The following is a 25,588-nucleotide window of genomic DNA, read 5'->3' as shown; positions in this document are numbered from 1 at the left end:
ATAAATTCCATCACATTTATATTTCAATACATTTCACTTTGTTTTCTGAATTCATTGTGAATGCTGGCAGGCAATGCGATGTTCTGTAATGGTAGTTTGTACAGACTTTGTATTGAAGTGTAACTGGATTATTATTTTCATTGACAAAAAATGTATTGTCAGCGCCGATTGATAACTCCGCCGCCGCCTGCAGATTCCCCTCCAAGGAACACGCGTCATTTTCATTTGGAACCATATCCCCATTCACTCACTCTTGTTGGGTGCTAATCATGGAGCTTCCTTCTGTCATAATATACATCAGTATATCATGGTGCAGATACACACACACTGACGGACACACAGCGGGACCAATCAACACACACAACACCGCAGCCAATCACCAGTTAGAGCACACCCACTATAATGCAGGGGGCATCAGAGTTCCCGCTCATTCGAGCTGCAGCCTCCTAGTAGGACAGAGCTCACAGCCTGCAGCACAGATCTTCACCATGTGCTGAGTGCATAGACTGGTTAGGAAAAGGCATAGGTCTTTAGTTCAATCTAATATCGTGTTCAACCACAGTGAAAGTATGTTAAACAGTTTCTTACTTAATAAAATAGTGTTGCACTATTTTAAGTGTTGGCGTCCTGTATGTGTTCCACGGATCCAGAGCGTCCAACACATCACCTTCCTAACAGCTTTATGGATTCACCTACACCACATGGACTGCAGAGTTTCAGAAACCAACACCACACCCAGTTTCACGGGAATTGAACGACAGCTTCTATTATGGAGCCCTTGTTTATTGGTTATTGTCGTTTGAAATTGTGGATTATGGAGGTTTGATGGATTTAAAGAACTCACTACTATAATGCCCAGAATATCTTTTGTCAATGTTCTAATATAAAGGAATTGGTTACAGAATGGCTGACGGTGTGGCGAGTGGCACGTTTTGCCAACGTTCTTTTTCAAATGCAGGCTCTTGTGCCTTTAGGAAAGGCGGTGTGAGAGAGAACTGCGATTGTGCACGCACAAACCAACCATAGAACGTGAGTGAGACATTGGCTCCTGTTAGCGAATGGAAACCGGTCGGGGAGAAAGTTGGGGCAGGGACAGGATGCAAACGGGGAATTTGAGATGGGAAAGGATCACGAGATAAAGAGCAATAGTTGGAACATTTCGAAAAATACTAGTTGGTTATCAAGTAGCGAACCTCGAATGGTTAAGGAAGTTAATATTTAGTAAATGACAGGTAATGATCATGATGCACGCTTATTAAATAGTGTTTGTGCGGGGAAAGATTTCCATCAGCACGTTGGCTTTGGGAACGTACGGACACGGGAAGCTAGTTGCATTCTGTCTGTGCACATTCAGGACCCTGATCTTCCTGTTGCTTGCCATTTTAACACAAGACTCTGCTCCCATGCCCACCTGTCAGTTCTTGGCCTGCTGCAATGTTCCAGTGAAGATCAATGCGAACTGGAGGAACAACATCTCATCTTCCGGTTAAGCACGCCACAGCCTTCCGGTCTGAACATCGAATTCAACAACTTCAGATGATCAGCCCCACCTCAACCCATTTGTTTCCATTTCATTTTAACTGTCTTTTACCATTGTTTCTTTTTAATATACACTTAATCCCCCCCCCCCCATCTTATCTACCTTTCCTTCACCTTGTCCTCTTTGCTTCCCCCTTCCCCTCCCCCAAATCTACAGTTCAACCTCTGATGTTAGTTTCTCTGCTGTTTGACCTTTCAGCATCACTCAGTCGGTAAAGCATCAGACTTTTAATCTGAGGGTCCAGTGTTCATGTCCCTGTTCGGGCGATCATTTTAAATCCCAATGATCGACGCTGACATGAACTTATCGAGTGAATCCACTGGGAAAGAAGCCCATCTGCCCATTGTGCCTCTGCTACCCCTCAAACCCCTGTCTGTTCCAATCCCAGTTTCCAGCCAAGGACCGTCGCCTTTGCATTCCACAGGGTTCAAGGTTTTATCTATTCCCTTTTGTGTGAATAATACCATCATTACAAGGAGAAATCTCTGCTCATCGCTTTCAGGTTGATCCATGAAATATTTGCGTTATGCTGATTTTTTTTCTCCATTTTTTTGCTGATTTTGAGCTTTTAGGCGAGTTGAATCTGAATTCCGACATGATCAGAAATTGAATTTCATCCAGTCGCAATAAAGGATGCTCTTTGGTTCTGTCCTTGCTGCTGTTCAGTTCAACCTCATTGATATGTTCTAATAAATTCCATCACATTTCTATTTAAATTTGTTTTCTTAATTCAAAGCCATTCTGCACTCTGTCCCCTGGGTTTCAGTGGCCATTAGCAGCCGGTTTCCCTGGGTTTCTGTGGCTATGGCTCATCTTTCTTTCTCACTCCACGTATAAATATTTCCCACTTTCTCTGTCTCTTAGCTTTGACAAAGAATCATCGGACTCGAAACGTTAGCTCTTTGCTTCCCCCAACAGATGCTGCCAGACCTGCTGAGATTTTCCAGCATTTTCTCTTTCGTGGTTGTATTTTTGTTCACATGGAAATTCAATCGGTCACAACTTGTCCAAAAGCAGCAATGGTTCCACTGGGGCTCGAACCAAGGATCTGCCGCGTGTAAAGCAGACGTGATAACCACTACACCATGGAACCAGCTGGCAGAGTCACACTCCTTATATGACTGGAGTTTGTGATTGTTCCATCGCTCAGGAACATTAGTAAAGCGTCTATTTGATGGGAATGAATCAGCTGTCAACACCTGACTTGATGTATAACATGTTTGCGTGTCCCACAAAGTCGCGTTCAGCTGATTGTGCCCAAATTTTCTCTTTGAGTCAGGCAATTCTCGAAAAAGTCTCAAAATGAAAGAGCGTTTAATGAAATTAAAATGAAATTAAAATCGCTCATTGTCACAAGTAGGCTCCAATGAAGTTACTGTGAAAAGCCCCTAGTCTCCACATTCCTGCGCCTGTTCAAAGAGGCCGGTACGGCTCGGAAGTTGTTCGGCAAAGGGGAGGTTTCGCTTTTGTAAAGAACAGTTTTGAAGCATGCGTGCTGGACGCAGCGAACCTTGAGTCAGAATGTTGAGTCATTGAGAGTCAGGAAGTGACTGTCCCCACCCGACTGGGAATAACCAGTCTCCAGGAAAGGGACTCGGTGGGCGGAGTATCGGAGTGAAGCGCCAAACAGCAGCACAGCTCTGAACCCGCCCTGAATCCAGAGGCGGAGCTGTTGATATGCTGTCCGGATTCAGAGAGTGCCGCAGGGCAAAGGAAGCAGCTGTTTGTTCTGGAGGAGAGGCACAGCATAAGCAAAGGAAAGAGGGGCAACAATGGAGCGAGAGGAGCAACAGCGAAGCGGGAATGCGGTCACTACAGGCGGTTTCACACACCGTCCGGATAGCTCGCCGATGGAGCATCAGACTATTAATCTGAGGGTCCCGGGTTCAAGTCCCTGTTCGGGCGATCATTTTAAATCCCAATGATCGACGCTGACCTGAACTCATCGAGAAAATCCACTGGGAAAGAAGCCCATCGGCCCATTGTGCCTCTGCTACCCCTCAAACCCCTGTCTTTTCCAATCCCAGTTTCCAGCCAAGGACCGCCGCCTTTGCATTCCACGGGGTTCAAGGTTTCATCTATTCTCCTTTGTGTGAATAATACCATCATTACAAGGAGAAATCTCTGCCCACCGCTTTCAGATTGATCCCTGAAATATTTGCGTTATACTGATTTATTATCATTTTTTTGCTGATTTTGAGCTTTTTGGCGAGTTGAATCTGAATTCTGTTATGATTGCTAATTTGCTAGTGCAGTTGGGGAGGGTTTAAACTAATGTGGCAGGGTGATGGGAACCGATGTAGGAAGTCAGCGGGGACGGAAACAAAAGGCAGGAAGGGAGAGTGTGTAAAGCATGACTAGAGAAAGCAGGGCAGAGAGCAGTGAAAGTCTACATTAAACTGCATTTATTTCAATGCAAGGGGCCTGACGGGCAAAGCGGATGAACTCAGGGCATGGATGGGCACATGGGACTGTGATATTATAGCTATGACTGAAACATGGCTAAGGGAGGGGCAGGACTGGCAGCTCAATGTTCCGGGGTACAGATGCTATAGAAAGGATAGAACAGGATGTAAGAGAGGAGGGGGAGTGGCGTTTTTGATTAGGGAGAACATCACGGCAGTACTTAGAGGGGATATATCCGAGGGTTCGCCAACTGAGTCTATATGGGTGGAACTGAAAAATAAGAAGGGAGAGATCACCTTGATAGGACTGTACTACAGGCTCCCAAATAGTCAGCGGGAAATTGAGGAGCAAATATGTAAGGAGATTACAGATAGCTGCAAGAAAAATAGGGTGGTAATAATAGGGGACTTAAACTCTCCCAACATTGACTGGGACAGCCATAGCATTAGAGGCTTGGATGGAGGGAAATTTGTTGAGTGTATTCAGGAGGTATTTCTCATTCAGTATGTGGATGGACCGACTAGAGAGGGGGCAAAACGACCTCGTCTTGGGAAATAAGGAAGGGCAAGTGACAGAAGTGAGGGATCACTTTGGGACAAGTGACCATAACTCCATTAGTTTTAAGATAGCTATGGAGAATGATAGGTCTGGCCCAAGAGTTAAAATTCTTAATTGGGGCAAGGCCAATTTTGATGGTATCAGACAGGAACTTTCAGAGATAGATTGGGAGAGACTGTTGGCAGGCAAAGGGACGGCTGGTAAATGGGAGGCTTTTAAAAATGTGTTAACCAGGGTTCAGGGTAAGCACATTCCCTTTAGAGTGAAGGGCAAGGCTGGTAGAAGTAGGGAACACTGGATGACTCGAGATATTGAGACTCTGGTCAAAAAAAAGAAGGAGGCATATGACGTACATAAACAACTGGGATCAAGTGGATCCCTTGAAGAGTATAGAGATTGTCGAAATAGAGTGACATGTAATTGCTTTGGCAAATAATGCAAAGGAGAATCCAAAGAGCTTCTACAGATAAATAAAGGGAAAAAGTGTAACTAGGGACAGAGTAGGGCCTCTTAAGGATCAACAAGGGCATCTATGTGCAGAGCCTCAAGAGTTGGGTGAGATCCTGAATGAATATTTCTCATCGGTATTCACGGTGGAGAAAGGCATGTATGTTAGGAAACTAAGGGAAATAAATAGTGATATCTTGAGAAGTTTGCATATTACAGAGGAGGAGGTGCTGTAATTCCTAAAGCGCATCAAGGTAGATAAATCCCCGGGACGTGATGAAATGTATCCCAGGATGTTGTGGGAGGCTAGGGAGGAAATTGCGGGTCCCCTAACAGAGATATTTGAATCATCGGCAGCCACAGGTGAGGTGCCTGAAGATTGGAGAGTAGCGAATGTTGTACCCTTGTTTAAGGAGGGCAGCAGGGAAAAGCCTGGGAACTACAGACCGGTGAGCCTAACGTCTGTAGTAGGTAAGTTGATCGAAGGTATTCCGAGATACAGGATCTACAAGCATTTAGAGAGGCAAGGACTGATTCGGGGCAGTCAGCATGTCTTTGTGTATGGAAAATCGTGTCTCACAAATTTGATTGAGTTTATTGAGGGGGTGACCAAGAAGGTAGGTGAGGGCAGTGCAGTAGACGTTGTCTACATGGACTTGAGCAAAACCTTTGACAAGGTGCCACATGGTAGGTTGTTGCAGAAGGTTAAAGCTCACGGGATCCAGGGTGAGGTTGCCAATTGGATTCAAAATTGGCTGGACGACAGAAGACAGAGGGTGATTGTAGAGGGTTGTTTTTCAAACTGGAGGCCTGTGACCAGTGTTGTGCCTCAGGGATCGGTGCTGGGTCCACTGTTATTTGTGATTTATATTAATGATTTGGATGATAATTTAGGATGCATGGTTAGTAAGTTTGCAGATGATACCAAGATTGGTGGCACGGTGGATAGTGAAGAAGGTTATCTAGGATTGCAACGGGATCTTGATCAATTAGGCCAGTGGGCCGACGAATGGCAGATGGAGTTTAATTTAGGTAAATGTGAGGTGATGCATTTTGGCAGATCGAATCAGGCCAGGACCTACTCAGTTAATGGTATGGCGTTGGGGAGAGTTACAGAACAAAGAGATCTAGGAGTACAGGTTCATAGCTCCTTGAAGGAGGAGTCGCAGGTGGACAGGGATGTGAAGAAGGCATTCGGCATGCTTGGATTCATTGGTCAGAACATTGAATACAGGAGTTGGGACGTCTTGTTGAAGTTGTACAAGACATTGGTGCGGCCGCACTTGGGATACTGTGTGCAGCTCAATGGTTAAAGCGTGGTGTTAATAACACCAAGGTCGCGGGGACGATCCTCGTACGGGTCAACAAAACAACTCCGTCGCGAAGTGATCTACTTGCCTCATATGTTTGCAGGCAACCTGCCCAGTGCTCCTGTCGCGGCTTTATTACTGACCTGATGCAGCGCAGGCTCCCTTTTATCTGCTTGACTCCTCTTGGATCATATCTGCCACTTTTTCATTCTTTTACATTTCTGCGCCACAAACGTGTCGGTAACATGTTTCCAAAATTTCTTAGTCTACAGCGATGACAATTCACGTCGTTCTGAACAATGTCTTATCTCCAATTCCTGTAATTTTCAGGCAGATCTGCTCCAGGCAATGTTGGAAATAGCCCCGTAACATGTCAGACGAGCCCACCATTCAGGACTGGAGTGAATTTGGAAACGGCATGGTCACTCCAGCCAATAATGCACGCATGGCCCGTTAGCTCAGATGGTTAGCGCGTGGTGATAATAACGCCAAGGTTGCGGGTTCGATCCCTGTACTGGCCAACGAAGTAACCACGTCGTGATATAATCTCCACTTTTCCGGCAAGTTGGAGCGGCATTTTGACTCCGCTGCAGCGGCGCAGAGTCCCTTTTAACTGCTTGGCGCCTCTTGGTCAGTATCTGCCACTTTTTCTGAGAAACTGTCGTTCTTTTACATTTCTGTGTCACAAATGTGTCCAACGTCTCCTAATCAATAGCGAACTCCTGCAGATGACAATTCACGTCGCTCTGAACTGTGTTTTACGTCTCCTTCATTGCAATATTTCAGGCGAATTTCAGGCAGCGTTGCAAATAGCCACGGTACGATGTCACATCAGCCTACCTTGAAATTGCGGCATTGGATAGATCAACAGCGCTGTGCAGGAATTACTAACCCTCTTGCTAGGAATATGGCTCAAATGCTGCCACCTTCAACAAACCGATTGCTTAACATGCAGTCGTTTGCTGGCTACGCCAAATACATTTAATGCTTCGAAATGTCTTTTTCAAAAAGCAGCACTACACATTTATAATGTGGTGCTAATTACACTGATGTGGAGATGCGGGCGTTGGACTGGGGTGAGCACAGTAAGAAGTCTTACAACACCAGGTTAAAGTCCAACAGGTTTGTTCCGATGTCAGTAGCGTCCGGAGCGCTGCTCCTTCCTCAGGTAATTTCACTGAAACACGCCTGGAACGATCAAAATACCTTAAGGCGAGAAGTATACTTGTTTGCTAATCTATTGAGAGGCGACGCATGATCTCCCGGTTAATGCCCTTAGCTTGTAAATCCCCGAACCATTTACCCCAATTTAAAATTCAGCTGGCTCATCATCATTTCGTGCTGAAGCAGCAGCCGTCCATTCGGACTAATGTGACCGCCTGTCCTGCAATTGCAAATAATTTGCATGATGTTGAGATGCTGGCGCTGGATACAGAAAGAAGTGTGACAGCAACAAGAAGTGTGACAGCAACAGGTTTATTTGAAATCACAAGCTTTGGCAGCGCCGTCCCTTCATCAGTTGAAGTGATGAAGGACCACTTTACCTGATGAAGGGAAAGCGCTGCCAAAGCTCACGATTTCAAATCAACCTGTTGGACTTTAATATGGTGTTGTGAGACTTCTTACTGAATAATCCGCACGCACTTTATTGCGGCACGGTTACATTTCGACTGGATTTTGAATTCACAGGGTCAGCTGCCTTTATTCTTTCACTGAAGTAAGCCGCCCAAAGGCTTTTGCGGACAAGGACTGGAAATGTGAGCCGTAGCACATCCCGTGCTAGAATAATAATAATCTTTACTGTCACACGTAGGCGTACATTAACACTGCCTATAAGTTACTGTGAAATTTCGATCATAAAGATGAATACACGAGAAGTTTGATGAGGAGAAAGTTTGCAGATTGGGCGATGCTCCTGGCACAATGTGTTCAACAATGCCGAAGCCAGCGTAAGTGTTGGTGAGAAGTTAGTCTGTTGGAAACGTGCAGAAAGTTCAAGGGGAAAGCAAATACTTACGGCTTGCTGGCAACCTAAACGGTGGAATTAACAAAAGGCAAATTCGCGCGATCCAGCTTGTTCAGGATCAGTCAGGAAAGAATACTCAATTCTCCATTCACGACTGGACTAAATTTGAAATCGACATGGTCACACGAGGTGACCATCCGTACATGGCCGGTTAGCTCAATGGTTGGAGCGTGGTCCCAATAAAGCCAAAGTCGCGGAAACGATCCTCGTACGGGTCAACAAAACATCTCCGTCACAAAGTGATCTGCTTGCCTCATATGTTTGCAAGCAATCAGCTCAGTGCTACTGTCGCGGCATTATTACTGACCTGAGGCAGCGCAGGCTCCCTTTTATCTACTTGACTCCTCTTGGATAATATCTGACATTTTTTCATTATTTTACATTTCTGCGCCACAAACGTGTCGGTAACATGTTTCCAAAGTTTCCTAGTCTGCAGCGATGACAATTCACGTCGTTCTGAACAATGTCTTACCTCCAATTCCTGCTATTTTCAGGCAACTCAGCTCCAGGCAACGTTGGAAATAACCACACAACATGTCAGACGAGCACACCTTTCAGGACTGGAGTGAATTTGGAAACGGCATGGTCAACCCAGCCAACAACACATACGTGGCCGGTTAGCTCAGATGGTTAGAGCGTGGTGTTAATAACGCCACGGTCGTAGGTCCGATCCCCGTACTGGCCAACGAAGTAACCACATTGCGAAATAATCTCCACTTTTCCGTCAAGCTGGAGCGGCATTTTGACTCCGCTGCGGCGGCGCAGAGTCCCCTTTAACTGCTTGGCGCCTCTTGGACAGTATCTGCCACTTTTTCTGAGAAACTATCGTTCTTTTACATTTCTGTGTCACAAATGTGTCCAAGGTCTCCTAATCAATAGCGAACTCCTGCAGATGACAATTCACGTCGCTGTGAACTGTGTTTTATGTCTCCTTCATTGCAATATTTCAGGCGAATCTGCTCCAGGCAGCGTTGCAAACAGCCACGGTACCATGTCACATCAGCCTACCTTGAAATTGCGGCATTGAATAGATCAGCAGCGCTGTGCAGGAATTACTAACCCTCTTGCCAGTAATTTGGCTCAAATGCTGCCACCTTCAACAAACCGATTGCTTAACATGCAGTCGTTTGCTGGCTACGCCAAATACATTTGATGCTTCGAAATGTCTTTTTCAAAAAGCTGCACTACCCATTTATAATGTGGTGCTAAATACACTAATGTGGAGATGCGGGCGTTGGACTGGGGTGAGCACAGTAAGAAGTCTTACAACACCAGGTTAAAGCCCAACAGGTTTGTTCCGATGTCACTAGCTTCCGGAGCGCTGCTCCTTCCTCAGGTAATTACACCGAAACAAGTCTGGAAAGGTCAAAATACCTTAAGCGAGAAGTATACTTGTTTGCTAATCTGTTGAGAGGCGACGCATGATCTCCCGGTTAATGTCCTTAGCTTGTAAATCCCCGAACCATTTACCCCAATTCAAAATTCAGCTGGCTCATCATCATTTCGTGCTGAAGCAGCAGCCGTCCATTCGGACTAATGTGAGCGCCTGTCCTGCAACTGCAAATAATCTGCATGATGTTGAGATGCTGGCGCTGGATACAGAAAGAAGTGTGACAGCAACAAGAAGTGTGACAGCAACAGGTTTATTTGAAATCACAAGCTTTGGCAGCGCCGTCCCTTCATCAGTTGAAGTGATGAAGGACCACTTAACCTGATGAAGGGACAGCGCTGCCAAAGTTTACGATTTCAAATCAACCTGTTTGACTTTCATATGGTGTTGTGAGACTTCTTACTGAATAATCAGCACGCATTTTATTGCGGCACGGTTACATTTCGACTGGATTTTGAATTCACAGGGTCATCTGCTTTTACTCTTTCAATGAAGAAAACCGTCCAAAGGCTTTTGCGGACAAGTACTGGAAATGTGAACCTCAGCACATCCCGTGCTAGAATAATAATAATCTTTACTGTCACAAGTAGGCGTAAATTAACACTGCCTATAAGTTGCTGTGAAATTTCGATCATAAAGATGAATACATGAGAAATTTGATGAGGAGAAAGTTTGCAGATTGGGCGAGGCACCAGGCACAATGTGTTCAACAATGCCGAAGCCAGCGTAAGTGTTGGTGACAAGTTTGTCAGTTGGAAACGTGCAGAAAGTTCTAGGGGAAAGCAAATCCTTACGGCTTGCTGGCAACCTAAACGGTGGAATTAACAAAAGGTGATACAGCTTGTTCGCGATCAGTCAGGAAAGAATACTCAATTCTCCATTCACGACTGGACTAAATTTGGAATCGACATGGTCACACGAGGTGATCATCCGTACATGGCCGGTTAGCTCAATGGTTGGAGCGTGGTCCCAATACAGCCAAGGTTGCGGGGACGTTCTTCATACGGGTCATCAAATCAACTCCGTCACGAAGTGATCTACTTGCCTCATATGTTTGCAGGCAACCTGCCCAGTGCTACTGTCGCGGCATTATTACTGCCCTGAGGCAGCACAGGTTCCCTTTTATCTGCTTGACTCCTCTTGGATAATATCTGCCACTTTTTCATTCTTTTCCATTTCTGCGCCACAAACATGTCGGTAACATGTTTCCAAAGTTTCCTAGTCTACAGCGATGACAATTCACGTCGTTCTGAACAATGTCTTACCTCCCATTCCTGCAATTTCCGGGCAAATCTGCTCCAGGCAACGTTGGAAATAGCCACGCAACATGTCAGACGAGCCCACCATTCAGGACTGGAGTGAATTTGGAAACGGCATGGTCACTCCAGCCGATAATACATACATGGCCGGTTAGCTCAGATGTTTAGAGCGTGGTGCTAATAACGCCAAGGTCGCGGGTTCGATCCCCGTACTGACCAACGAAGTAACCACATAGTGGGATAGTCTCCACTTTTCCGGCAAGCTAGAGTGGCATTGTAACTCCACTGCGGCGGCGCAGAATCTCCTTGAACTGCTTCGCGCCTCTTGGACAGTATCTGCCACTTTTTCTGAGAAACTATCGTTCTTTTACATTGCTGTGTCACAAATGTGTCCAACGTCTCCTAATCAATAGCGAACTCCTGCAGATGACAATTCATGTCGCTCTGAACTGTGCTTTAAGTCTCCTTCATTGCAATATTTCAGGCGAATCTGCTCCAGGCAGCGTTGCAAACAGCCACGGTACGATGTCATATCAGCCTTCTTTGAAATTGCGGCATTGAATAGATCAACAGCGCTGTGTAGGAATTACTAACCCTCTTGCCAATAATTTGGCTCAAATGCTGCCACCTTCAACAAACTGATTGCTTAACATGCAGTCGTTTGCTGACTACGCCAAATACATTTGATGCTTCGAAATGACTTTTTCAAAAAGCTGCACTACCCATTTATAATGTGGTGCTAATTACACTGATGTGGAAATGCGGGCGTTGGACTCGGGTGAGCCACAGTAAGAAGTCTTACAACACCAGGGAAAAGTCCAACAGGTTTGTTCCGATGTCACTAGATTCCGGAGCGCTGCTCCTTCCTCAGGTAATTGCACTGAAACACGTCTGTAACGATCAAAATTCCTGAAGGCGAGAAGTATACTTGTTTGCTAATCTATTGAGAGGCGACGCATGATCTCCCGGTTAATGTCCTTAGCTTGTAAATCCCCGAACCATTTACCCCAATTTAAAATTCAGCTGGCTCATCATCATTTCGTGCTGAAGCAGCAGCCGTCCATTCGGTCTAATGTGAGCGCCTGTCCTGCAATTGCAAATAATCTGCATGATGTTGAGATGCTGGCGCTGGATACAGAAAGAAGTGTGACAGCAACAGGTTTATTTGAAATCACAAGCTTTGGCAGCGCCGTCCCTTCATCAGTTGAAGTTATGAAGGACCACTTTACCTGATGAAGGCACAGCACGATTTCAAAACAACCTGTTGGACTTTAATATGGTGTTGTGAGACTTCTTACTGAATAATCCGCACGCACTTTATTGCGGCACGGTTACATTTCGACTGGATTTTGAATTCACAGGGTCAGCTGTTTTTACTCTTTCAATGAAGAAAGCCGTCCAAAGGCTTTTGCGGACAAGTTCTGGAAATGTGAGCCGTAGCACATCCCGTGCTAGAATAATAATAATCTTTACTGTCACAAGTAGGCGTACATTAACATTGCCTATAAGTTACTGCGAAATTTCGATCATAAAGATGAATACATGAGAAATTTGATGAGGGGAAAGTTTGCAGATTGGGCGATGCTCCAGGCACAATGTGTTCACCAATGCCGAAGCCAGCGTAAGTGTTGGTGAGAAGTTTGTCAGTTGGAAACGTGCAGAAAGTTCAAGGGGAAAGCAAATCCTTACGGCTTGCTGGCAACCTAAAGGGTGGAATTAACAAAAGGCAAATTCGCCCGATCCAGCTTGTTCGCGATCAGTCAGGAAAGAATACTCAATTCTCCATTCACGACTGAACTAAATTTGGAATCGACATGGTCACAAGAGGTGATCATCCGTACATGGCCGGTTAGCTCAATGGCTGGAGCGTGGTTCCAATAAAGCCAAGGTTGCGGGGCCGATCTTCGTACGGGTCAACAAAACAATTCCGTCACGAAATGATCTGCTGCCCTCATATGTTTGCAGGCAACCTGCCCAGTGCTACTGTCGCGGCATTATAACTGACCTGAGGCAGCGCAGGCTCCCTTTTATCTGCTTGACTCCTCTTGGATAATATCTGCCACTTTTTCATTCTTTTTCATTTCTGCGCCACAAACGTGTCGGTAACATGTTTCCAAAGTTTCCTAGTCTACAGCGATGACAATTCACGTCGTTCTGAACAATGTCTTACCTCCAATTCCTGTAATTTTCAGGCAAATCTGCTCCAGGCAACTTTGGAAATAACCACGCAACACGTCAGACGAGCCCACCATTCAGGACTGGAGTGAATTTGGAAACGGCATGGTCACTCCAGCCAATACTACATACATGGCCGGTTAGCTCAGATGGTTAGAGCGTGGTGCTAATAACACCAAGGTCGCGGGTTCGATCCCCGTACTGGCCAATGAAGTAACCACATCGAAATATAATCTGCGGCAAACCGGAGGGGCATTTAGACTCCGCTGCGGCAGCGCAAAATACCTTTAACTGCTTGGCGCCTCTTGGACAGTATCTGCCGCTTTTTCTGAGAAACTATCGTTCTTTTACATTTCTGTGTCACAAATGTGTCCAACGTCTCCTAATCAATAGCGAACTCCTGCAGATGACAATTCACGTCGCTGTGAACTGCGTTTTACGTCTCCTTCATTGCAATATTTCAGGCGATTCTGCTCCTGGCAGCGTTGCAAATAGACACGGTCCCATGTCATATCAGCCTATCTTGAAATTGCGGCATTGAATAGATCAGCAGCGCTGTGCAGGAATTACTAACCCTGGCTTAAATGCTGCCACTTTCAACAAACCGATTGCTTAACATGCAGTCGTTTGCTGGCTACGCCAAATACATTTGATGATTCGAAATGTCTTTTTCAAAAAGCCGCACTACCCATTTATAATGTGTTGCTAATTACACTGATGTGGAGATGCGGGCGTTGGACTGGGGTGAGCACAGTAAGAAGTCTTACAACACCAGGTTAAAGTCCAACAGGTTTGTTCCGATGTCACTAGCTTCCGGACCGCTGCTCCTTCCTCAGGTAATTACACTGAAACACGTCTGGAACGATCAAAATACCTCATCATCATTTCGTGCTGAAGCAGCAGCCGTCCATTCGGACTAATGTGAGCGCCTGTCCTGCAATTGCAAATAATCTGCATGATGTTGAGATGCTGGCGCTGGATACAGAAAGAAGTATGACAGCAACAAGAAGTGTGACAGCAACAGGTTTATTTGAAATCACAAGCTTTGGCATCGCCGTCCCTTCATCAGTTGAAGTGATGAAGGACCACTTTACCTGATGAAGGCACAGCGCTGCCAAAGCTCACGATTTCAAATCAACCTGTTGGACTTTAATATGGTGTTGTGAGACTTCTTACTGAATAATCCACACGCACTTTATTGCGGCACGGTTACATTTCGACTGGATTTTGAATTCACAGGGTCAGCTGCGTTTACTCTTTCAATGAAGAAAGCCGTCCAAAGGCTTTTGCAGACAAGTACTGGAAATGTGAGCCGGAGAACATCCCGTGCTAGAATAATAATAATCTATACTCTCACAAGTAGACGTACATTAAAACTAGCTATAAGTTACTGTGAAATTTCGATCATAAAGATGAATACATGAGAAATTTGATGAGGGGAAAGTTTGCAGATTGGGCGATGCTCGAGGCACAATGTGTTCAACAACGCCGAAGCCAGCGTAAGTGTTGGTGAGAAGTTTGTCAGTTGGAAACGTGCAGAAAGTTCAAGGGGAAAGCAAATCCTTACGGCTTGCTGGCAACCTAAAGGGTGGAATTTACAAAAGGCAAGTTCGCCCGATCCAGCTTGTTTGCGATCAGTCAGGAAAGAATACTCAATTCTCCATTCACGACTAAATTTGGAATCGACATGGTTACACGAGGTGCTTGTATGGAAATGGGCGGTTAGCTCCATGGTTACAGCGTGGTGCTAATAACGCCAAGGTCGCGGGTTCGATCCTCGTACGTGTCAACAAAACAACTCCGTCACGAAATGATCTGCTTGCCTCATACGTTTGCAGACAACCAGCCCAGTGTTACTGAGGCGACATTATTACTGACCTGAGGCAGCGCAGAGTCGATTTTATCTGCTTGACTCCTCTTGGATAATATCTGCCAGTTTATCATTCTTTTACATTTCTGCGCCACAAACGTGTCGGTAACATGTTTCCAAAGTTTCCTAGTCTACAGCGGTGACAATTCACGTCGTTCTGAACAATGTTTTACCTCCAATTCCTGCTATTTTCAGGCAAATCTGCTCCAGGCAACGTTGGAAATAGCCACGCAACATGTTAGACGAGCCCACCATTCAGGACTGGAGTGAATTTGGAAACGTCATGGTCACTCCAGCCAAAAATGCATACATGGCCGGTCCGCTCAGATGGTTAGAGCGTGGTGCTAATAACACCAAGGTCAGTAATAATGCCGCCCCAGTAACACTGGGCTGGTTGCCTGCAAACCTATGAGGCAAGCAGATCACTTCGTGACGGAGTTGTTTTGTTGACCCGTATGAGAATCGAACCCGCGACCTTGGTGTTATTCGCACCACGCTCTTCACCATTGAGTTAACCAACCATTTCCGTACGAACACCTCGTGTGACCCTGTCGATTCCAAATTTCGTCAAGTGGTGAATGGAGAATTGAGTATTCTTTCGTGACTGATCGCGAACAAGCTGGATCGGGCGAATTTGCCTTTTGTAAATTCCACACTTCAGGTTGCCAGCAAGCCGTAAGGATTTGCTTTCACCTTGAACTTTCTGCACGTTTCCAACTGGCAAACTTCTCACCAACACTTACGCTGGCTTCGGCATTGTTGAACACATTGTGCCTGGAGCCTCGCCCAATCTGCAAACTTTCTCCTCATCAAATTTCTCATTTATTCATCTTTATGACCAACCAGCTGGCGGCTGCTACACTCCTTATATGACCGGAGTTTGTGATTGTTCCATCGCTCCGGAACCATTGTAAAGCGTCGATCTGATGGTAATGGATCATCTGTCAACACCTGACTTGCTGTATAACATGTTTGCGTGTCCCACAAAGTCGCGTTCAGCTGATTGTGCCCAATTTTTTCTCTTTGAATCCGGCAATTCTCGAAAAAGACTCAAAATGAAAGAGCGTTTAATGAAATGAAAATGAAACGAAAATCGCTCATTGTCACAAGTCGGCTTCAATGAAGTTACTGTGAAAAGCCCCTAGTCACCACATTCCGGTGCCTGTTCGAGGAGGCCGGTACGGCGCGGAAGTTGTTAGGCAAAGGGGAGGTTTGTAAAGAACAAATTTGAAGCAAGCGTGCTGGACGCAGCGAACCTTGAGTCAGAATGTTGAGTCATTGAGAGTCAGGTAGTGACTGTCCCAAACCCAACTGGGAATAACCAGTCTCCAGGAAAGGGACTCGGTGGGCGGAGTATCGGAGTGAAGCGTCGAAGAGCAGTACAGCTCTGAACTCGCCCTGAATCCAGAGGCGGAGATGCTGATATGCTGTCCGGATTCAGAGAGTGGAGCAGGGCAAAGGAAGCAGCGGTTTGTTCTGGAGGTGAGGCACAGCATAAGAAGAGGAAGGAGGGGCAACGGCGGAGCGAGAGGAGCAACAGCGAAGGGGGAATGCGGTCACTACAGGAGGTTTCACTCACAGACCGGATAGCTCAGTCGGTAGAACATCAGACTTTTAATCTGAGGGTCCAGGTTTCAAGTCCCTGTTTGGGAGATCATTTTAGATCCCAATGATCGACGCTGACCTGAACTCATCGAGAGAATCCACTGGGAAAGAAGCCCATCGGCCCATTGTGCCTCTGCTACCCCTCAAACAGCGATCTGTTCTAATCCCAGTTTCCAGCCAAGGACCGTCGCCTTTGTGTTCCATGGCGTTCAAGGTTTCATCTATTCTCCTTTGTGTGAATAATACCATCATTACAAGGAGAAATCTCTGCCCATCGGTTTAAGATTCATCCCTGAAATATTTGCGTTATGCTGATTTATTACCATTTTTTTGCTGATTTTGAGCTTTTAGGCGCGTTGAATCTGAATTCTGACATGATTACTAGTTTGCTAGTGCAGTTGGGGAGGGTTTAAACTAATGTGGCAGGGGGATGGGAACCGATGTAGGAAGTCAGTGGGGACGGAAACAAAAGGCAGGAAGGGAGAGTGTTTAAAGCATGACCAGAGAAAGCAGGACAGAGAGCAGGGAAAGTCTACATTAAACTGCATTTATTTCAATGCAAGGGGCCTGACGGGCAAAGCGGATGAACTCAGGGCATGGATGGGCACATGGGTCTGGGATATTATAGCTATGACTGAAACATGGCTAAGGGAGGGGCAGGACTGGCAGCTCAATGTTACGGGGTACAGATGCAATAGAAAGGATAGAACAGGAGGTAAGAGAGGAGGGGGAGTGGCGTTTTTGATTAGGGAGAACATCACGGCAGTACTTAGAGGGGATATATCCGAGTGTTCTCCCACTGAGTCTATATGGGTGGAACTGAAAAATAAGAAGGGAGAGATCACCTTGATCGGACTGTACTACAGGATCCCAAATAGTCAGCGGGAAATTGAGGAGCAAATATGTTTGGAGATAGCTGCAAGAAAAATAGGGTGGTAATAGTAGGAGACTTTAACTTTCCCAACATTGACTAGGACAACCATAGCATTAGTGGCTTGGATGGAGGGAAATTTGTTCAGTGTATTCAGGAGGAATTTCTCATTCAGTATGTGGATGGACCGACTAGAGAGGGGGCAAAACTTGACCTCGTCTTGGGAAATAAGGAAGGGCAAGTGACAGAAGTGTTAGTGAGGGATTACTTTGGGACAAGTGACCATAACTCCATTAGTTTTAAGATAGCCATGGAGAATGATAGGTCTGGCCCAAGAGTTAAAATTCTTAATTGGGGCAAGGCCAATTTTGATGGTATCAGACAGGAACTTTCAGAGGTAGATTGGGAGAGACTGTTGGCAGGCAAATGGACGGCTGGTAAATGGGAGGCTTTTAAAAATGTGTTAACCAGGGTTCAGGGTAAGCACATTCCCTTTAGAGTGAAGGGCAAGGCTGGTAGAAGTTGGGAATCCTGGATGACTCGAGATATTGAGACTCTGGTCAAAAAGGAGAAGGAGGCTTATTACGTACATAAACATCTGGGATCAAGTGGATCCCTTGAAGAGTATAGAGATTGTCGAAATAAAGTTAAGAGGGAAATCAGGAGGGCAAAAAGGGACATGTAATTGCTTTGGCAAATAATGCAAAGGAGAATCCAAAGAGCTTCTACAGATAAATAAAGGGAAAAAGTGTAACTAGGGACAGAGTAGGGCCTCTTAAGGATCAACAAGGGCATCTATGTGCAGAGCCACAAGAGTTGAGTGAGATCCTGAATGAATATTTCTCATCGGTATTCACGGTGGAGAAAGGCATGGATGTTAGGAAACTAAGGTAAATAAATAGTGATGTCTTGAGAAGTGTGCATATTACAGAGGAGTAGTTGCTGGATGCCTTAAAGCGCATCAAGGTAGATAAATCCCCGGGACTTGATTAAATGTATCCCAGGATGCTGTGGGAGGCTAGGGAGGAAATTGCCGGTCCCCTAACAGAGATATTTGAATCATCGGCAGCCACAGGTGAGGTGCCTGAAGATTGGAGAGTAGCGAATGTTGTGCCCTTGTTTAAGAAGGGCAGCAGGAAAAGCCTGGGAACTACAGACCGGTGAGCCTAACGTCTGTAGTAGGTAAGTTGCTAGAAGGTATTCTGGGAGACAGGATCTACAAGCATTTAGAGAGGCAAGGACTGATTCGGGGCAGTCAGCATGGCTTTGTGCGTGGAAAATCATGTCTCACAAATTTGATTGAGTTGATTGTGGGGGTGAACAAGAAGGAAGATGAGGGCAGTGCAGTAGACGTTGTCTACATGGACTTTAGCAAAGCCTTTGACAAGGTACCGCATGGTAGCTTGTTGCAGAAGGTTAAAGCTCACGGGATCCAGGGTGAGGTTGCCAATTGGATTCAAAATTGGCTGGACGACAGAAGACAGAGGGTGGTTGTAGAGGGTTGTTTTTCAAACTGGAGGCCTGTGACCAGTGGTGTGCCTCAGGGATCGGTGCTGGGTCCACTGTTATTTGTGATTTATATTAATGATTTGGATGAGAATTTAGGAGGCCTGGTTAGTAAGTTTGCAGATGATACCAAGATTGGTGGCACAGTGGATAGTGAAGAAGGATATCTAGGATTGCAACGGGATCTTGATCAATTAGGCCAGTGGGGCGACGAATGGCAGATGGAGTTTAATTTAGATAAATGTGCGGTGATGCATTTTGGCAGATCGAATCAGGCCAGGACCTACTCAGTTAATGGTATGGCGTTGGGGAGAGTTACAGAACAAAGAGATCTAGGAGTACAGGTACATAGCTCCTTGAAGGTGGAGTCGCAGGTGGACAGGGTGGTGAAGAAGGCATTCGGCATGCTTGGTTTCATTGGTCAGAACATTGAATACAGGAGTTGGGACGTCTTGTTGAAGTTGTACAAGACATTGGTACGGCCACACTTGGAATACTGTGTGCAGTTCTGGTCACCCAATTATAGAAAGGATATTATTAAACTAGAAAGAGTGCAGAAAAGATTTACTAGGATGTTACCGGGACTTGATGGTTTGAGTTATAAGGAGAGGCTGGATAGACTGGGACTTTTTTCCCTTGAGCGTAGGAGGCTTCGGGGTGATCTTATAGAGGTCTATAAAATAACGAGGGGCATAGATAAGGTAGATAGTCAACATCTTTTCCCAAAGGTAGGGGAGTCTAAAACTAGAGGGCATAGGTTTAAGGTGAGAGGGGAGAGATTCAGAAGGGCCCAGAGGGGCAATTTCTTCACTCAGAGGGCAGTGAGTGACTGGAATGTGCTGCCAGAGGTATTAGTAGAGGCGGGTACAATTGTGTCGTTTAAAAAGCATTTAGATAGTTACATGGGTAAGATGGGTATAGAGGGTTATGGGCCAAGTGCGGGCAACTGGGACTAGCTTAATGGTAAAAACTGGGCGACATGGACTGGTTGGGCCGAAGGGCCTGTTTCCATGCTGTAAACTTCTGTGATTCTATGATCAGAAATTGAATTTCATCCAGTCCCAATAAAGGATGCTCTTTGGATCTGTCCATTGCTGCTGTTCAGTGAAACCTCATTGTTATATTCCATCACATTTATATTTAAATACATTTCACTTTGTTTTCTTCATTCAAAGCCATTCTGCACTCTGTCCCCTGGGTTTCTGTGGCCATTTGCACCCGGTTTCCCTGGGTTTCTGTGGCTGTGGCTCATCATTCTTTCTCACTCCACAGTATAAATATTTCCCACTTTCTCTGTCTGTTGGCTTTGACAAAGAGTCAGCGGGCTCGAAACGTTAGCTCTTTACTCTCCCGACAGATGCTGCCAGTCTTGCTGAGATTTTCCAGCATTTCCTCTTTCGTGGTTATCTTTCTGTTCACATGGAAATTCGATTGGTCACAACTTGTCCAAAAGCAGCAATGGTTCCACTGGGGCTCGAAACCAGGACCTGCTGCGTGTAAAGCAGACGTGATAACCACTACACCATGGAACCAGCTGGCGACAGCTGCACTCCTTACATGACTGGAGTTTGTGATTGTTCCATCGATCCGGAACCTTTGTAAAGCGTCTAATTGATGGGAATGGATCAGCTGTCAACACCTGACTTGCTGGAAAACATGTTTGCGTGTCCCACAAAGTCGCGTTCAGCTGATTGTGCCCAATGTTTTCTCTTTGAGTCAGGCAATTCTCGAAAAAGACTCAAAATGAAAGAGCGTTTAATTAAATGAAAATGAAATGAAAATCGCGCATTGTCACAAGTAGGCTTCAATGAAGTTACAGTGAAAAGCCCCTAGTCACCACATTCCGGCGCCTGTTCGAGGAGGCCGGTACGGCGCGGAAGTTGTTAGGCAAAGGGGAGGTTTCGCTTTTGTAAAGAACAGATTTGAAGCAAGCGTGCTGGACGCAGCGAACCTTGAGTCACAATGTTGAGTCATTGAGAGTCAGGAAGTGACTGTCTCAAACCCAACAGGGAATAACCAGTCTCCAGGAAAGGGACTCGGTGGGCGGAGTATCGGAGTGAAGCGTCGAAGAGCAGCACAGCTCTGAACTCGCCCTGAATCCAGAGGCGGAGCTGCTGATATGCTGTCTGGATTCAGAGAGTGGCGCAGGGCAAAGGAAGCAGCTGTTTGTTCTGGAAGAGAGGCACAGCATAAGCAGAGGAAAGAGGGGCAACAGCGGAGCGAGAGGAGCAACAGCGAAGGGGGAATGCGGTCACTGAAAGCGGGATAACTCACAGCCCGGATAGCTCAGTCGGTAGAACATCAGACTTTTAATCTGAGGGTCCAGGGTTCAAGTCCCTGTCTGGGCGATCATTTTCAATCCCAATAATCGATGCTGACGTGAACTCATCGAGTGAATCCACTGGGAAAGAAGCCCATCGGCCCATTTTGCCTCTGCTGCCCCTCAAACCCCTGTCTGTTCCAATCCCAGTTTCCAGCCAAGGACCGTCGCCTTTGCATTCCAGGGGGTTCAAGATTTCATCTATTCTCTTTTGTGTGAATAATACCATCATTACAAGGAGAAATCTCTGCCCATCGCTTTCAGGTTGATACCTGAAATATTTGCGTTATGCTGATTTATTATCATTTTTTTTGCTGATCTTGAGCTTTTAGGCGCGTTGAATCTGAATTCCGACATGATCAGAAATTGAATTTCATCCAGTAAAGGATGCTCTCTGGATCTGTCCTTTCCTGCTCTTCAATTAAACCTCATTGTTATGTTCCAATAAATTCCATCATATATTACATGTAAATGCATTTCTCTTTGTTTTCTGAATTCATTGAGAATGCTGGCAGGCAATGCGATGTTCTGTAATGCTAGTTCGTACCGACTTTGTATTGAAGTGTAACTGCAGTATTATGTTCATTGACAAAACAAGTATTGTCAGCGCCGATTGCTAACTGTGCCGCCACCTGCAGATTCCCCTCCAAGGAACACGCGCCATATTCACTTGGAACCATATCCCCATTCACTCACTCTTGTTGGGTACAAATCATGGAGCTTCCTTCCTAACCGCTTTCTGGGTGCACCTACACCACATGGACTGCAGAGTTCCAGAAATCCACACCACACCCAGTTTCACGGGAATTAGATGAGAGCTGAAATTATGGAGCGCTAGTGTATTGCTTTTTGTAGTTTGAAATTGCAGTTTGTGGTGGAATGACCATAATGATGTCTAGGAAATGTTGTGTCAATGTTCTAAGATGAAGGAATTGGATACAGAATGGCTGTTGGTGTGGTGAGTGCCACGTTTTGCCAAGGTGAAATTCGAACAAGGGTCACAGCGCCGAATGGGTATTGAGAAAAGGCGGTGAGTGAGAGAAACACGCGTTTAACAGATTGGCAGAAGAAAATGTAAAAGGTGATTGAAAGTTGGGGAAGGGACAGGAGGCAAAGGGGAATTTGAGACGGCGAAGGGTCACGAGATACCGAGCATTAGTTGGGAAATTTCGAAATATTTCAGTCTGTAAACTAATTTTTGGACAAAATATTTTTACAGGACAGAGTGCTGATTTGCTTATTTAAGAGCTCACAGGTAATGGTCATGATGCACGCTAATTAAGTAGGGGCTGGAAAGAGATTGCGACTCAACACGCCAGCTTTGGCAACGCACAGATGGGGGAAGCTGGTTGTATTTCTATTCACATGGAAATTCAGTTGGCAACGAGATGTCCAAAAGCAGCAATAATTCCACAGGAGCTCGAACCCAGGACCTCCCGCGTTAAATGCAGGCGTGCAAACCACTACACCGTGGAACCAGCTGGCAACATACTGACCTCTTGATATTACTGGAGGTTGTGATTGTTGCAAATCGTCCATTTGGTGGGATTTGATCAGTTGTCAGCACCTGACCTGTTGCAGACATGTTTGCCTTTTCCTTAAAGTCGCGTTTATCTGATTGTTCTGAACGTTTTTGCAATTTACCCCGCAAAAGAGACAAAACGAAAGAGCTTTTCAATGTTGCGGCGTTGAGAATGTGGGCAAAGGGGAGATTTCACTTTTGGAAAGAACAATTTTGAAGCTGATGCGTTGGAGCCAGTGAAACGTGAGTCAGAATGTTGAGGAATTGAGAGTCAGGAAGTGACTGCCCCAAACCCAACTGGGAATGATTGTCTAACTGACGAGGGAAATGTAAAGTTTGAACGATGCAATGTTCGCGGCCAGCCAGTAATAGTCGTTATAGGGGGCTTTGCTCTGGCTCGGATAGCGCAGTCGGTAGAACATCTGGCTTTTAATCTGAGGGTCCAGAGTTCAAATTTCTCCTCGGGCGGTAATTTCAATGATTGATGCTGACGTGAACTCATCGAGTTAATTAACACCGAAGGAAGCCCATCTGCCCCTTGTGTCTCTGCTGCCCCGCAAACCCCTGTCTGTTCCAATCTCAGCACAAGGTCCGTCGCCTTGAAATTCCACAGCGGTTCCAGGTCTCATCTAAACTCTTCTTGTGTGAATAATAACATCATTGCAAGGAGAAATCCCTGCTCGTCGCTTTAAGATAGATAACTCAAGTATCTGTGTCATGCTGACATATGTTTGATTTTTTTTGCTGAATTTGAGCTTTAAGGCGAGTTGAATGTGAATTCCGACATGATCCGAATTCGAATTCCATCCATCCTCAATAGACGAGGCTACTTCCATCTGCCCTTTCCTGCAGCATGGCAGCATGCCTTAATGACTATCGACCAGTGGCACTGATATCCATCATCATGAAGTGCTTCGAAAAGTTAGTCATGGCATGAATCAAGTCCAGCCTCCCAGATTGCCTTGATCCACTACAGTTCGGCTACCACTGCAACAGGTCTACAGCAGACGCCATCTCCATGGCCCTGCACTCCACCCTGGAACACCTAGGTAACAAAGGTACCTCTGTCCGACTCCTATTTATCGACTACAGCTCAGCCGTCAACACCATCATTCCTACGAAACTCATCACCAAACTCCATGGCCTTGGCTCCTCCCTCTGTACTTGATCCTGAACTTTCTAATCCACAGGCCACAATTCGTAAGGATAGGCAACAACACTTACTCCACAATCATCCTAAACACCGGTGCCCCACAAGGCTGTGACCTCAGCCCCCACCTATACCACTTATATACCGATGACAGTGTGGCCAAATTCCCCTCCAACTCGATTTTCAAATTTGCTGATGACACCACCATAGTGGGTCGGATTTCAAACAATGAGGAGACAGAGTACAGGAATGAGATAGAGAACCTGGTGAACTGGTGCGATGACAATAATCTCTCCCTCAATGTCAAGAAACGAAGGAGATTGTCATCGACTTCAGGAAGCGTAGTGGAGAACATGCCCCTGTCTACATCAATGGGAACGAAGTAGAAAGTGTCGAGTGCTTCAAGCTTTTTGGTGTCCAGATCACCAACAACCTGCCCTGGTCCCCCCATTGCCGACACTATAGTTAAGAAAGCCCAACAACCGCTCTACGTTCTCAGAAGACTAAGGAAATTTGTCATGTCAGCTACGATACTCACCAACTTCTACAGATGCAGCACAGAAAGCATTCTTTCTGGTTACATCACTGCTTGGCATGGAGCCTGCTCTGCCCAAGACCGCAAGAAACTAACAAAGGTTGTGAATGTAGCCCACTCCATCACGCAAACCAGCCTCCCATCCATTGACTCTGTCTATAATTCCCGCTGCCTCAGAAAGGCAGCCAGCATAATTAAGGACCCCATGCACCCCGGACATACTCCCTTCCACCTCCTTCCATCAGGAAAAAGATACCAACGTTTGAGGTCCTGTCCCAACCGACTCAAGAACAGCTTCTTCCCTACTGTCATCAGACTTTTGAATGGACCTACCTCGTATTAAGTTGATCTTTTCTCTACACCTTGCTATGACTGTAACATTATATTCTGCAGTCTCTCCTTCCTTCCCTATGTACGGTATGCATTATTTGTACAGCATGCAAGAAACAGTAATATTCACTGTAAAATAATACATGTGACAATAATAAATCAAATCAAATCCAATCAAAGATAAAGAGCAACAGTGGGAAAATTTCGACAAATGTTAGTTCGGAAACAAGTAGTGGACTATTGGGCAAATAATGGTCCAAGAAGTGAATATTTAATAACTCACACGTAAGGATCATGATACACGCTCATGAATAATGTTTGTTTGGAAAGAGATTTCCATTCAGCACGTTGGCTTTGGGGACGCACGGAGAGGGTAAACTGGTTATATTTCTATTTACATTAAAATTCAATTGGCAACCAGTTGGTCAAAAGCAGCGCTGATTACACTGGGGATCGAACCCATGAAATTCAGCATGTAAAGCAGACGTGATAACCACTACACCACGGAATTAGCTGGTGAATCTCTGACTTGTTTATATAACTGGACTTTGTGATTGAGTCCTTCGCTCCAGAAACTTTACAAAACCTCCATTTGGTGCGATTTGCTCCGCTGTCAACACAAACTTGTTGTATACAAGCTTGTTGTATACATGTTAGCGATTCCCACAAAGTCGCGTTCAGCTGACTGTTCTCGACGTTTCTTCTTTGAGTCAGGTAATTTACCTGAAAAAGAGGCAAAATTAAGGAGCGTTTAAATGTTCCTGCGCG

General features: G+C 45.6%; 1 long non-coding RNA gene and 6 other non-coding genes across 7 annotated transcripts in view; 5 read left to right on the top strand and 2 right to left on the bottom strand.

Moving 5' to 3' along the window:
- LOC140411587 (uncharacterized) overlaps positions 1-25,588 on the top strand; it is a 718,944-nt gene that overhangs the window by 526,294 nt on the left and 167,062 nt on the right. The gene's annotated exons all lie outside the window — the stretch shown is intronic.
- Positions 2,561-2,633, bottom strand: trnav-uac (transfer RNA valine (anticodon UAC)). Its single transcript has one exon. It is a non-coding gene; the product is annotated as a tRNA-Val (tRNA).
- trnai-aau (transfer RNA isoleucine (anticodon AAU)) lies at positions 8,899-8,972 on the top strand. Its single transcript has one exon. It is a non-coding gene; the product is annotated as a tRNA-Ile (tRNA).
- On the top strand, positions 11,082-11,155 carry trnai-aau (transfer RNA isoleucine (anticodon AAU)). Its single transcript has one exon. It is a non-coding gene; the product is annotated as a tRNA-Ile (tRNA).
- On the top strand, positions 13,246-13,319 carry trnai-aau (transfer RNA isoleucine (anticodon AAU)). The gene has a single exon. It is a non-coding gene; the product is annotated as a tRNA-Ile (tRNA).
- trnav-uac (transfer RNA valine (anticodon UAC)) lies at positions 20,423-20,495 on the bottom strand. The gene has a single exon. It is a non-coding gene; the product is annotated as a tRNA-Val (tRNA).
- On the top strand, positions 21,239-21,311 carry trnak-uuu (transfer RNA lysine (anticodon UUU)). The gene has a single exon. It is a non-coding gene; the product is annotated as a tRNA-Lys (tRNA).

The sequence above is a fragment of the Scyliorhinus torazame genome, chromosome 4 (genome assembly GCF_047496885.1).
Source record: "Scyliorhinus torazame isolate Kashiwa2021f chromosome 4, sScyTor2.1, whole genome shotgun sequence".
Lineage (NCBI taxonomy): Eukaryota > Metazoa > Chordata > Chondrichthyes > Carcharhiniformes > Scyliorhinidae > Scyliorhinus > Scyliorhinus torazame.
Note: the sequence above shows the minus strand (reverse complement) of the source record. Positions and strands in the feature narration are given on the sequence as shown.